Genomic DNA, 15,185 nt, shown 5'->3' on the forward strand with positions numbered 1-15,185 from the left:
GCAGAGATGATGTAACAATTATAAGAACTACATAAGCTTCTTTATATTTTGCTTTTAATTTTGAAGGTTATGAGGAGGCATTTGCTTCTCACAGGAACAGAAGCCAGCAATGTTCCTGTGATAATCAAAGACCTCATTCTCTTGTATATAAATACAAGATGTAAGTAAATATACAGAAGGATCTTAATATGTTACAGCAGAAATATAAAACAACGCACTACTAACCCAACAAAAATCAAAATGTATCCAAATATCATAAGAACCATGTGGATGCATAAAGTTAATACAATTATAATTTATGCCCTTATTCTTAATACATATTTTTCTAGGGATTTGGATAACCTATAGTTGTTAATTCATTAAATAATTAGCATATATGTCTAATTGTTTAATTAGTACATATTTATCTAATTGTTTTTCTTCAACAGAAAACACATAATTTATATAGTACTTATACATGCATTTCTCTGATGCTCTGCCTTTTAGTTACAGGTATTTGAGATAAATGTAGTTTACTATAAGTTTGCTTTCAGGAGATAATACAACCATCAAGTAATCTCTCTCAAATATTTGTACAAACTCTATAAGGTAATAAACAAATATAATTAATTCTGTCTACAGAATAATACAATGGTTTTAACTATATTTTCATTGAGATATTTCTTCTTATCAAGGTACAATAATCTGTTAGATTCTAAGGTTTTCAACTATTGTTCCAAAGAAAAACCAGGAAGAATTCTAAAAGAAAAAGAAGATACTTCAACAGAGAGGAAGCACACATTGGGGGTCCTAAGAGGAAGAAATGAATCATCCCTTTGGGTAAAACAAGGTCTTTGTATTCTGGATTTTAATGATAAAAGTATTTTCCTAAAAAAGAAAATCTGTATATCATTATGTAGACAGATGATATAGAAAGTTAAAACAATTGAAAAAGAGATTTATATGTACTGGACTGTCTATAAAAATTTTAACTTACTCAAGAGTATTTCAGGCTTTTTTTTTGATTTTACTATGCTGATGTGAGCTAAGATTTTGTCCATATTTTGACACAACAAAGACCTACTAAAATGTTAAGTGTATTTTCTTTAAGGAAGGTTTTTATTGCCTAATGATTCTTATTGTTACAGCAAGGATTAATTTTAATAAATAAATTCACATCCTTGATTAAACACTAAATATATTAAAGTACTGACTTAGATTCTAAATTTGACAATTATCCTTTGAGACTAAATTTTATTGATTCAAAGACACTGCTGAAATTTACAAATTACTTTTTTTTTTTTTTGCTAGATAGCTGTGATTTGGGAGAACATTGATCTTCTCCAAATTAAAGTCATACATTGCTTTTGAGCAATAAAGGTTGCAAACTTTTTTGGAAATTCATTGGTATTATATAGTTCTTTGATTGGACCTGTTATTTTAAAAAATTGTAAGATTTACATAATACTCCCTACACTGGGAAGTAAGCTTAATCATATTTTCTCAAAGACAATTCAGAGACACCTATTTAAGGATGATATTCTGAGATATAGAGATATTTTGGAAACTTCTCTCAAGAAGAGATTAAGGGCTCCCTATAATTTAAATTACTAATATTATGATTTATAACAACCTTTTAAATAAAGAAAAGGGGAAAAACAGGACCCCACAAGCACACACTAGATCTTTCAAATATTTTTAAAATTTTTTCTTAAATTGTAATATTAAGACTTTTATTGTTACTCAACATAATTCAGTAAATTAAATCAGATTTCAAAGGGGAGTTGAAACCTCTCATCATGAAAATGACTGAAAAGCCTGAAATAGTAAGGTAAATCTCCAAACTGTAGAATTTAGAGCCATGCAGTTTCATGAGCTTATCAGGAAAGTAAAAATTATGAAGAGATTTTTATGGACCCATTTCTCAGGTCCACCTTTACTGTGCCTTGAAGTGTGGAGTGGAAAGTCCACCCATGAACTAGATTAATTGTACTGACTGTAATATTCAATTACTCATATATGTTCATCTTATGGTAAACAGACTGTCTGGGAGTATCTTTTGAGAAAAAGACAGCATGTAAGAAACGTAAACCAGCCAATCATGCTGGGCCTTAAAAGTTAAGACTATATTTACTTTTCTGGATAATTGTCAGAAAGATTGTTAAAATATATATATTTTTTCTATACAGGCCAGTTATTTACATAAGATATCCACCAACATATTATTCTCCTACTCATTCTACAATGGGAGTTGACACCTTTCCTAAGTGGATAGATTGTGCAAATGTGTTGCCAGTGTGACAGAAGATATCTAGAAATAATGGATATATTTTACACTGGTCTCCCAGAATAGACAAAGCTGATTATGCAAGGATGCCACACACCTGGAAGTTTACTGGTAATAACCTAACCCTCAGTGAGTTGGCACCCAAAAGGATGTTTAGATGTTTGACTTCTACCTTCAAAATATTTACATTACTGACAGACCTAAAAACCTCATTAAATGTGAGACTTAACTGAAAGGATGATGAATATCCTGCAGCCTATAAAAATACAACTTATCTTATTGTATCACTAGTTATTGCCAGCTAATATTTCAGAGGTATAATATGCTGAAGTTAACATTCAGGCTTTGAAACAGGTGCATGTCAATTAACCAGACCTAGGCAAGCTCCTGATCTTATGATCCTTGAAGTGACTACATTAAATATCATTCCCTGCTTCTATAATTATAGTCTTTATGGCAATGTTTTAAACTTACAACATTTGAATTTTCTTAAAAATTGACTTAAGTTACTTCCAAGATCCTTCATAGTCATATAAGTTCTGATGGAAGAATTGGAACTAAGTTAAAATGCTCTAGAAGACAATATACTGAATAATGCAAATGAGCCTTCTGCTCTATGGTTTGTGGATAGGTTTAAATGCCATGCCAATTAAACATATCTGTGTTACTATGGCCAAATGCAATGCTTCCCAATAGAATTGAGAAAAAATTAAAAATCTTCTGATGAGTGTTTGTCAGAGTAATGATAATAACCTTGGATCTTGCAAGTTGACTACATTATTGAAATGATATGTTTTCTACTAATTCCTTTTGTGTTTCAATAGTAGATTATGATGACCTCAAACCAAGAATCCAGTGACTAAAAATGTAATACCCCAATTGCCTATAAATATTAAGAAAGAGGGAATTTGTGGGTAGCCACTCCAAATTTAGGCATCTTTAGTCCTGATGAACCATGGGGGTCTGAAAGATTGCTGTAGTCTCATGCAGCAGTGCCATGACTGGTTCTCCATCTTTTCCCATGGTTGGATAATAAGGTGTGGTCCTGGGAGTAGCCCTAGGAGTAGGTGCAACCCAGAAGAATTGAGTGTGGGGAGCCACTCTGAATGATCTGCTCCTTCCATCCTGGAGGGGAGATGCTTTGACTGGCACTACATATTATAGTGACCTGGAAATTGTCCTGGTCCCGGAAGTTTGAGGGTATGTCTTAAGACATAGGCATGTCACCCCATGGCCCTTTGGGTTGAATTACACTCACATGTCCTTTGTAACCCTGCCACCTCTGAACTTTTTTTGATGGAACTTTCTAAGAATGAGGGTCCCCCAATAAAAGCCCATTCCTGAGTATGCTCATTCTCTCTCACCAGCCTCTCTTGACTTTCACTTGCTCTCCCATTTGGGGAGCCTGAGGCAGACAGCAGGGAAACCATCCTGAAGCTTGGTTAAAGGTAAAGTGTGTGTCTGTGTTTTCTTTGGTGTCCCTGGAAATTCACATGAAGGACCTTAGGTTCAGCTGCCCACATGGGCACCAGTTGAGTTACACTCGCCTGTTCCCTTGTAATCCTACACCTTGCCTAATTTGAATGGCTTCTTCCCAATGAAAAGGTTCAGTAAGTGCTTCTCTCTCTCTTTCAACAGACCCCAAGGTTGCAGGATCCATCTTAAAATCCAAAGAAAAAGGTATTTCTCTGCCTCTGTTTGGTTAGTTTGTGCAGCCCATTTCACCTGGAGTGACCTTGAGTGTTTAGTTGTGTGACTCCACAGGACATGGGTCTATGAAAGAAACAAAGACATGAGTGCTGATATGAGATTAATACAAGATAAATGTTTCATCATCTGGAACATGTCAATGAATATCATGAAGATGATAGAAATCAATAATCTCTCACCAGGAGGTGTCAGAGCTGAGAAGTTGTCTTCATAATAAGGCCTAAAAGGCCAGAGAGGACAAAGCTAAATTTGGGAATGTAAATCTTTAACCAGGTCAGAATTATCAAGAATGTTAAGCTACTTAATGCCATCTGATTTTTGTAAAATATCTTTTTATTGGAATGATCTGTGTTTTAATTTTAAGTGTATTTCTTAGGTATTCAAGATCAAGCTGTTTAAAGTGACCTTGTTTTTACCTATCATTAAGAGTCAGCTGAGTTGTCTTGGGGTGTCTGTTGGGTAACTAATGAGCAGCTGTTTAGCTCTGCTAATGCCATCCACCTAGATAAGTCAAGGTCTCACTGACCATGTGGCTTCCGTTGGAAATACCAAAAATATTTCTCTTTTCCAATGACTCTCCTTTTTCACAGTATGTATCCTGATTGGATTTCTTTTTTTAAGGTCCACCGGCAGACAGCAGGGAAACCATCCTGAAGCTTGACCCAGATTTGCAAAGCTCTTAGAGAAGTTCCCTTGTTCCCTGGGTTCAAGCTGACTCAGAGGGCAAGAGCTAAATATTGGGTTTCTTGCCCCCAACCCCACCTTTTTAACCTTAATCTTTAAGCCTTGATCTTAAATATCCAGCAATCCCATCTTAAATTAAGAGTACTGGGCTTTAACTTTAATATTTATAACTTTACAGTCATCTTTACCCCTTTTATTTAATTGAGGTCTCTATTAGTTCTGGAAGTTAGCATTATATACTATCTGTCTATAGATAATGGCCTTATATTTCAAATTAATTTAGGTTGTTATATTTGAAATTGTACTTTTGTAAGGCAGTAACATATAGCTATTAAAGTTTAAAAGAAAAAGTTAAAATGAAATTAACAAGAGTAAAAACTCTTGAAATTATCAAGAGTAAAAAAAAAATAATTTGTACATAATCTTAAACCTTAGCTGAGTTATACATTATATCCTATGTTTGAGACCACAGTAATCTTTAAAATAAAATATCAATCTTTTGAATAAAATTTGAAGTGAGATGAGTCTGGCCTAACTGATCATGTTAGTTAACACAATATGACATTATCTAAAACAAGAATTTAAAAAAGGCTAAGAGAGGTTTAACTTTCTTTTTTGGAAAAAGTGGCAAAACATTTATATGTTTTACAAGAATAATCTTTAAGTAGATCAGTCCCTCATTATCTTTTAGAAATACATTTACATTTTTATCCCAGTGTAATAAGTAAAATAAGGTTTAGATTTGGTTACAGAACATTAAATGATATAAATAAATTTGTTATCCTTATAAGTCTAAAATTACCATTAGAGACAACTTTAGTTTGGAGACCACTAGCTTGATGAAATGTTCTTTCAAAACTTTAAACTGTCAGGGTTGTGGCTCAGCAGGAAAGCACTCACCTAGCATGTGTGATGGAGGCCCTGGGTTCGACTCAGCACCACATATAAATAAAATAAACATATAAAAAATAAAATAAAAATTTTACTTTAAAGTCTTCTATACCTGAAATATATGAACACATTTACTATACAAAGAAGTATAACAGTGCCATAATTACATTGATGTTTACATATTAATAAAGTTTTGCTTTTAAAGAAAAATCTAGACTCTGTAATATAGTACAATACTCTAAAATAACAATATAAACCCTGATTTTTAACACTAACTGCTCTAGACAGTAAAACTTAACAGTTAAGAGTAAACTAATATTTGAAGAAATCCTTGTCATTTCAACATATATAGTAAACTTTGGTTTATATCAGTACATTAATAATTGACTTTAGGGAAAAACCTTGAGTAGATTTAACTGATTGTGTTACTTATGTATAACTGACTTAACTGCACACAAACCTTTTAAAATTTACCCTTCATTTGTATAGACATTTTTATCAATTATATTCATTCATTCTCTCTCTCTCTCTCTCTCTCTCTCTCTCTCTCTCTCTCTCTCTCTCTCTCATTTAGATGTATTACAACTTTACTACATAAAGACTCTCTTACCCAGTGGAAGGTTTTTGCTTAGCACCTGGATGACCATCTTAAGCATCAACTGCCATCTTAAGAAAAAGTTTTGCTTTCCTGCCCAATGGTAACTGACCATTTTTTTGTTATTCAGCCAACATTATCCTTTGTTCTCTAATAATGTCCAAATTAGTGAAGTACACAAACACCTAATTCTTTGTTTTTATAGCCAGTTTATTAGCTTCCAACAACAGAAGGGCCATGGCGGCAAGGACCCATAAGCAAGGTGGCCAGCCTTGGGCTACATACAGAGTCCAGCTGTTTAGATAGATAGGCCACTGGATGTGCCATGTTCCCAGCATTTCAGTAAACCCCCTACAGCTATTTCATACCATTTATGGACATAGAGGAAGAAAAGCTTTGTGAGGTCAGGGAGTCCTAGTCCAGGTGCATTGGTGAGTGCTTCTTTAGTGTCCTCAAAGTCCTTTTGTTTTGTTGGTCCCTCCAAAGAGCAGATCCTGTTCTCTCCCTTTTTGGGCCTTCATAGAGGAGTTTTGCCATAACTGAATACTTGGGTATCTATACACAGCAGAATTAAGTGGCACCAAAGATCTCTGATTTGACAGTAGGTTGAAGGAACTGGAATTGATCAGGTGACCTGTTCCTCTTGTAGCCCAGTTGCTACTGTTTTTGAGTTGGACAGAAACCAAGGTTCTTTACTTTTCTTGACAGATCTGGGCTTTCTTTTGTGAAACTTTGTAACCAGCCTTACATAGGAGAGTGAGTAGCAGCTGTGTTCCTCTTTTGCCATCTTCTCTGGTTGCTCCAGCCAGGAACAGATCATCTACATATTGAAACAATGTGCATCCACATTGTTTTTCAGGAAAGGCTTTTAAGTCAGAATCCAGCACCATCCCAAAAATGGTTGGTGACTTTTTAAAACCTTGTGGTAATCTAGTCCAGGTCAATTGGCCCTTGTTCCCATTGGAGTCTTCTCATTGGAAGGCAAATGGTGGCTGACTCTGTGGTACAAGTTGTGTGCAGAAGAAGGCATCTTTAAGGTCCAGACATGTGAAATAGCCTGCCTCAGCTGGGGGCAGATTTAGGAGATTATGTGGATTGGGGACCACAGAATGTAAGCTGACTGTGGCTTGATTTTTTGCATGTAAATGTTGGACTGGCCAATAATGATCAATTTCTGGTTTTTGGACAGGCAAAAGAGGTGTAATTCATGGTAATGGGTGAGTTCTGACAATTCCACATTGAAAAAGTGTGTTCAAATGTTTTTGAATTCCAAGTTTTGCCTTATAAGGAATGTGATGTTGTCTTAGGTGACTCATATGGCTTCATGTTCAAATTTCATCACCACTGGGAGAAAGTTTTGGGCTAGTCCAGGTGGGCTGGCCTCTGTCCATACTCCTTATATTTGGAAAGGGATTTGTGGGTCCTGTTATGATGTTTCTACTAGGCTGAAGAGGTGCCATTCCTCTTCTCAGGGAATTGTGAGGGTTAAAATATTTGCTTCAGGTTTTCTCAATGATACCAGTGACTGGCCTTTTGCATCAACAGTTATCTGGGCTTGGAGTTCTCCTACTAGATCTCAACCTATTAATTGAACTGGGCAATCTGGCATGTATAGAAATTTGTGGACTACTTTATGGCCTGCTGAATTTCAATGCTGTTGTAACAGGAAAGGATGATCTGTTTTGCTTCCTGGGGCCCCCACAATTGTGGTTTCTTTCTTTGAAAGTTGGCTCACAACCAAATGGTGAGCCCCAGCATCCACCATATAGTCCATAGGTTTGTCCCCTATAAGCATTTGAATCATAGGCTTCTGGGGTCCCAAAACAATGGAGCCAGTCAGTCTTCATCCTCATCATAATTTTCCATGGCGTCCAGGTCCCACAAAAATTTTTCTCATGGGCATCATAGTAGTATCTGTGGCATTGAGCATCATGGGGGACACATTCTTAGGACTGGTATCCACCTTGAATGACTTGGCCTCTCTTATCCTGGTAAGGAGTAGCAGGAACTCAGTTGGCTTTCTTCAATGTGGGGCATTCATTTTTCTAGTGGCCCTCTAGATGGCACTGGGTGAATTGGTTTAGTTTCAGCCTAGTCTCTGGGTGAGGAAGTTGATCCAGACCATCCTTCTGCCCTGCATCTGGTTCTTATTCTAATATTTGTTTTGGCTTTGTCCTGGTGGGAACCCCTTTTGGGTGACTTCTGAGTCTGTAGTAAAGGTAGCTGCAAGGAGAAATCATCTTCTTCATCTTTTAGTCTGCTTCTTGCTGGGTCTCTTAGTCTTGATTGACAAACACTGTGGTGGCCACTTCAAACAGCTCACTGGCATTCTTTCTAGCAAAACCCTCTAGTGTTTTGTAATTTGGGTGACTGTCACTCTGTGCCTGTCCCACAAAGCTTGCATTGACCACCTGCTGGTTGTCTGGTGCCTCTGGACCAAAGAGAGTAGAGTCAGAAGCTTCACAAAGTTGTTCATAGAACTGGCTGGGGCTTTCATCAGGATTTTAGAATACTTTTGATACCTTGTTCATGTTTAGGGCTCATCTTCTTCTTTTAGGCCTCCTATGAGGAGTTCTTGATATCTCTTTTTCTTTTGAAGGTCTTCATCTTTGCTAGGCTCCCACCCTGAAACTGTGTTGGGAAACTGGGCCTGGGCATGGGCTTGATGTTGCCTTGTGCATCTGGTGCATGTTCTTCTAGCCATTTTAAAGTGCTCGGGTCACCCATTTGCTCTCCTCTGTATTGATAGAGTAAGACATAGCTGGCAGCAGTTCCCCCAGTGTTTTAGTCAAGTATTTTGCTGCTTGACTAAAGGATCTGACCAGAACAATTTTAAGGGAGAAAAAGTTTATTTGAAGGGTCACAGTTTCAGATGTCTTAGTCCATAGAAGGTGACTCCATTGCTTGGGGCTCCAGTTGAGGCAGGATGTCATGGCAGAAGAATGTGGTAGAGGGAAACAGCTCACATGTTTATCAGGAAGGGGGGGGGGAGAGAGAGAGAGAGAGAGAGAGAGAGAGAGACTCACTCCACTTTCCTGATACAAATATATATCTAAAGCCACACCTCAATTTCCACCTTCTCCAGCCACACCCTACCACTTTATTATAACTCAGTTAATGCGTATTAGGAGATTAAATAATTAGTTGTGTCAAGACTCTTACAACCCAATTATTTCTCCTCTGAACCTTATTGCATTGTCTAACATGTGAGCTTTTGTGGAATACCTCATATCCAAACCTTAACAAGCAGGTAGGTCAGTGGGCCTGGATAATGGATTGTATCATATGAATCATGGTCTGAGATTTCTGTGTGTAGGAGGTAGTATGATTTTTCCAATTTCAGAGATCTTTGGAGGTAAAAGCCTGATACTTGGAAATATATTGGGCCCCTCAGATGATTTCTTTCTGGTCAACATAGGCAGGTCCTCAAGTCTCTCACAGGGGCATTTGAAGAGTTCTCAGCTGGGTTGTGGCTCTGGTCTTAGGATGGGTTTCCATCTTGATCTTGCAAGTTGGAGGAGGAATCTTTGGCCCTTGCAAAGCCTCTGGTCTTGAGGACCTCATAGGGGAAGGAGTAACTGGTTTTGAAGAGCCTTAATCAGCTGTTTCTGGGGATTTGGGGGCTGAGGTGACTGTCCATTGTTTCAGTGATCTTGGAAATGTTGGATAGATTGGACATAAGGTGGTGGGTTCTCTTCTGCCTCACCAGATAAAACTGGTTCTTTTTCTGCCTTTTCTTTGTCATATTTTCTCTTCTTAGTTTCCTTTTTTGGGTCTTAGAGGCTGCTACCATCTGAGATAAACTCAATTTTGATTGTCCACCTAGACAGGCTCAACCCCTGGGGTGTTTCTAGACTATCTCTTGCCAGCAGTCAAGGAAACTATTCTGAGTGTCCAGGGGTTCCAACAACTATTAAAAAGACCTCAGCAATGATACTTTAATTAAAGATCCTTCTGGTGGCCATCCCACACCAAAGCTTGGCCATTCTAATTCACAGAGAGAACACAACTTTGCTGAGTAAATTTCTGGGGGTAAACTGGCAGTCTTCCCCTTAGCCCATCAGCTGGTAAATCCGGAGTGCCAGGTGGTGAAAAAAGGTTTCATCTCCTGCTTAAGATACACCCAGTGATTTATTGCAATCTCGCCATAATAATGGTCAGAGCAAAATTTCAAAACCCTCAAATTACACAAACAAAAAGGGAGTGACAGTTTCCCTTATGCTTGCTGACCCCAAACAGAGACTAATTAAGTGACTCCTTGGATCCTTTTTGGCTCCACCTCCTTTTGGAGGTTATTCAGGACTATCAGGTGTTGAACAATCCTCTGTTCCCCCAACTAAGTCCTCTTGGGGGAGGTCAGATTGGCTACCACTGAGGGACCAGGACCTACCTTTTTGGTCAGGTGGTGCTTCTCATTTCCTATTTCTGGTTCCTGTTCCTCGTGAATTCTCTTGTGCTTCAGGGTGGAAGTTCTGAGATGTCAGGTGAGTTGTTCCTCCTTCAGCCAAAGAGCTGCCTCTGTGGTATGCTAAGGGGAAACAATGTCCTCCAACATCTCAAAAAGCCAGACTTCAGAGATAAGAGAGGCAACTTCACCATTACCATCCCATTTCGATTGCCGAATGTTGCAGGACAGATGAGGCTGAACACCTGCAGAATTAGCATAAAGCAGGTTTATTGGCTACAGCCAGTTCAGAGTGTGGCTATATCCTAAAATTTCCTCCTCTGAACCATGAGTCTAGAAATTCTTTGAACTTTATACCCACTGGGAGGAGGGATTTAGATTTCCACTTTTGCTGGAGTCTACCTAAAAGTATCTTTTTTGTTTGAATTAATTCATAGAGAGTGCTTTTGTTTTACTTTTTTTTTTTTTTTTTTTTACTTTTGGTTTTAATTTAGTCAGAGGTTATATGCTTTACCACAGAAGCAGAAGTAACATCATAAAGTCTGTTGCCAAACTTAGCTTTTACAAGACAAAGTAATCAGAAAAATGAAGTCTAATCACATTTGGGCTTTTTTGCAGGAATTTTTCCTGATATTCTGTTAATAAGAACACATATGTTGAAGGTACCTGGAGAAGCTTAATTAAGGTTCATTGGTAGAGGAGGGGGCACCACTACACTCTGGGACTTCACAGGGTTTCAATAGGTCTTATTGATTTTTCCTGGTGCCCATGGAATTTCAGAGCCAGAGTCTTCTTTGTCTTCAGGATCTTTTACATGTTCTCCATGAGGCTCAGTGCTGTTCTCAGAGTGTCAGTTTTGCCCAGTGTTTCTTCCACCCTCAGAGCAAGACTCTGAATCTTCCCAAAGGAATCACTGGGTTCAGGATCTTTGGGGTTTTTCAATAAATCCCAGGGCCTTGCCCAGGGCCTCTGTGGAGCTAAGTTTCATTCCTGGCATCACAGTCATGCTTAGCATCTTCCCCAGAGTTTGTCTGTGTGTCAGGTCCTTCCCAAGAGTCTTAGTGGGGTCTAAGGCCTACCCTACTGATTCAGTGGCTTAAAGAACTCTGCACACTCTCTAGTGGTACTTAGATTCTTCCACAGTATCCTGGGTAAAGAATTGCCTTCACCAGTGTCTCAGTGGGGAATAATTCCTTGCCCAGTGTGCCATTGAAACTCAGGGAGATTTCCATCATCATTGTGGTGCTTAGGACCTTTTGCAGTGTCAGTGGCTCTCAGGGTCACTACATGTTTCTTAGTATAAGCTCAAGGCTTTCTCCAGAGCCTCAGTGTGGCTCAGTGGTTACCCCAATGGCTTACAGGGGCTCAGGGAATCTTTCAGGTTTGTTTTCTTTCCCCCTAGAGCTTCTGTGAGGCTAAAGTTTTCCAACAGCTTTCAGTGGCGTTTGAGGCCTTCTCTAGCGTCTAAGTGGGGTGGTTTTAGTCAGCTTTTTTTGCTGGTTTATTGTAAGAACTTAAATAGAATAACTTTGGAGAAGGAAAAGTTTATTTGAGGTCTCACAGTTTGAGATGTCTTAGTGCATAGAAGACTGGCTCCATTTCTCAGGGCTTGGGGTGAAGAAGGAAATCATGATGGAAGAGTGTGGCAGAGTAAAGCAGCTCACATGATGAACATGCAGAAGAGAGAGGGAACTCCACTCACAAGATTCAATATCTATACTCCAAAGTGATGCCCCCATGTCCCACCCCTTCCAGTCACACCCTACCAGCCTTCAGTTACCACTCAGATAATCCCTATCAGGGAATGTATTTACTAACTTAGGACACATCATTTCTCCTCTGAGCCTTCTTGCATTGTCTCACACATGATCTTTTGAAGGATACCCCACATCCTAACCATAACATTCCACACTTGGCCCAGAAGCTCACAACCATCTCACAATGCAAAGTACATTTTGTCCATTCTCAAGAGTCTCCATGGTCACAACTGTTCCAAGACTGCTCAAAGTTCAAGTCCAAAGTCTTCTCTGAGGTACAATCAATCTTTCATTGGGAGTTCCTATAAAATTAAAAGCAATTTACAATTACCCAATATATAATGGGTACAGAGTAAGCATTTTTATTCACAAAATTTGGTGCACAGAAAAAAGGCATAGGACCAAAGCAAGACTAAAATCCAGCTGGTCAAACAGGTCCTATAGTTTTGTGTCAGCATGTGGAACACATGATGTTCTCTCCAAAGGTCTTGTGTATCATTGCCCCCGTTGCCTTGTTGGTGTAGACCAAGGGGCCATTTTGTTGACTGGTCTCTGCTCAATGCCTGCAGTGTTCCAAGGATAATGTCTCATGTTACTGACATTTCTTAATGCAACTTCAGTTTTCTCTTCACATCTCCAGACTTTGACTTCTCAGGTGCCTGCAGGAACTCTAATCCTGTGTTACTTTATCTGGCTTCCTAGGCCTTCTTTTGAAATCTTGGTAGAACCCGTCATAAGTTCCTCACTCCAGTATCCTACAGAACCAGAACAACATGACTGGCACCAAGGTCTGCCACCATGTTGAGCCAAGCCTCCAGGATCCTGGCTGCAGCAGCCTCTGAGTGTTTGAGCAGCTGAGCCTGTTTTTTAAATTAATTCCCTGTTAGAGATTAACTGAGTGGTAACTGAAGGCTGCTAGGGTGTGACTTGAAGAGGTGAGACATTGGGGCAAGGCTTTGAGGTATATATTTTATATCTTCTGAGTGCAGTTCCCTCTCTCTCCCCCCTGTTCATCGTGTGAGCTGCTTCACTCTGCCACACTCTTCCACCATGATTTCCTAAACTTTCTAGGCCCCATTGTGTAAGAAAGATGCCTCACTGGTCTCTTCTTAAGAAAATTCTCACCTTTACTCCCAGGAACTTGAGATAGGTGTGGTCTTGCCATATTTTGAGATGCCTTCAAGCCATCTTTCTTATTGTCTCTGGTCAAATCTTTAGCATATTTGTAGTGGTAGTAATGACTTTAACAACTGAAACTTTATTAACCCTAATTTTGTGGCCTGTCAAGTTCACTTTTTCCAAATCTTATGCTATGTGTTCTGCTTCTGAATATTACAATAAATTTGGTTAAAAGGTGCCAGCTGTGTCTATGCCATTGCCTGAATTCTATGCCACCTAGAGATTTCCTCCACCACATAAAGAAGCCAATCACTTCTGGGGCTAGGATTGTGGCTCAGTGGTTGAACACTCATCTGGCATGTGTGAGGCACTTGGTTTGATCCTCAGCACCACATATCAAATAAATAAATAAAAATAATGGTACTGTGTCCATCTACAACTAAGAGAGAAAAAAATAACCTGACAGTCCCTTCTAAAATCAGCCCCACTGAATGTCTCAGAACCTAGGCAAAATGCAGACACCTCAGCCAGAACATAACAGGAATCACTACTAATTCAAATTGACTTCTACCCTTTATTTCTGAACCTTCTTAAGCCTGGTCTTCACTGACAATTGTCCTATTGCCATTCTGGTCTTCTTAGCTCCAATCAGAATCAGCCATCAATCTCTGCTTACAACAATCTAAAGCATTTTCATCTAGCATTGCTACACATCTCAAAATTCTCCCAAAGAGCTCAACATGCTTATTAAACATGTGGTCACTTAGTCACCAAAATTACCCCACTTTTTGGTATCAATATCTGTTTTATTCAGCTTTTTCACTACTTTGACAAAAATAACCCCACACCAGAACAGTTGTAGGGGAGGAAAAGTTTATTTGAGGGCTCATGGTTTCAGAGGTCTTAGTTCATAGAAGGCTGGCTCCATATCTCAGGGCTTGAGGCAAGGCAGGACATCATGGTGAAAGAGTGTGGCAGAAGAAAGAAACTCACCTGACCAACATAAAGCAGAAGACAATCCTCCATTTAAGAGGGTTCAGAAATAAGCCATGCCCCAAAATTGCTAACTCCTCCAGCCACACCTTAATGACCTTCAGTGACCACTAGTTAATCCAATTCAGAGGACTGAATCACTGATTATGTTAAGGGTCTTAAGACACAATCATTTCTCTTTTGAACCTTCTAACATAGTCTTATATGTGAAGATTTGGAGTACAACTCACATCAAAACTATAACAAGGGAGAGGGAACTGTGACCACGCACAGAGCAGGCCCAGCGGCCTGCTGAGGGGCAGAGCCACCCCCCACCCCCCGCGCCTGCCAGGTGACCACCGACAGAAAAGGCCCAGTGGCCCGCGGTGGGACAGAGCTTCCAATCACTCCTGCAAGGTAGGCAGGCCTGCGACCCACCGGCAGAAGAGGAGCAGCGGCCTGCTGAGAGGCTGAGCCGCCCCCTCCCCCTGTGCCGGCAAAGTAGAGGGAACTGTGACCATGCACAGAGCAGGCCCAGCGGCCTGCTGAGGGGCAGAGCCGCCCCACACCCCCCGCGCCTGCCAGGTAGGGGAACTGTGACCACTGACAGAAAAGGCCCAGTGGCCCGCAGAGTGGCAGAGCTTCCAATCACTCCTGCAAGGTAGGCGGGCCTGCGACCCACCAGCAGAAGAGGAGCAGCGGCCTGCTGAGAGGCAGAGCCGCCCCCTCCCCCTGCGCCGGCAAGGTAGAGGGAACTGTGACCACGCACAGAGCAGGCCCAGCGGC

At 39.7% G+C, this 15,185-nt stretch overlaps 1 long non-coding RNA gene across 3 annotated transcripts in view; it reads left to right on the forward strand.

Moving 5' to 3' along the window:
• LOC124092917 (uncharacterized) overlaps positions 1-13,664 on the forward strand; it is an 88,456-nt gene extending 74,792 nt beyond the window's left edge. For all 3 annotated transcript variants that reach the window (XR_009226833.1, XR_009226831.1, XR_009226832.1), the window contains 4 exons: positions 675-2,377; positions 3,634-3,714; positions 3,905-3,946; positions 6,126-13,664. This is a non-coding gene — a long non-coding RNA (uncharacterized LOC124092917). The remainder of the gene's footprint in view (positions 1-674; positions 2,378-3,633; positions 3,715-3,904; positions 3,947-6,125) is intronic.
• Positions 13,665-15,185: the final 1,521 nt, after the last annotated feature.

Source organism: Marmota monax, unplaced genomic scaffold, assembly GCF_021218885.2.
Source record: "Marmota monax isolate L192 unplaced genomic scaffold, Marmota_monax_Labrador192_F-V1.1 WCK01_AAM20220418_F8-fsc00038, whole genome shotgun sequence".
NCBI classification, from domain to species: domain Eukaryota; kingdom Metazoa; phylum Chordata; class Mammalia; order Rodentia; family Sciuridae; genus Marmota; species Marmota monax.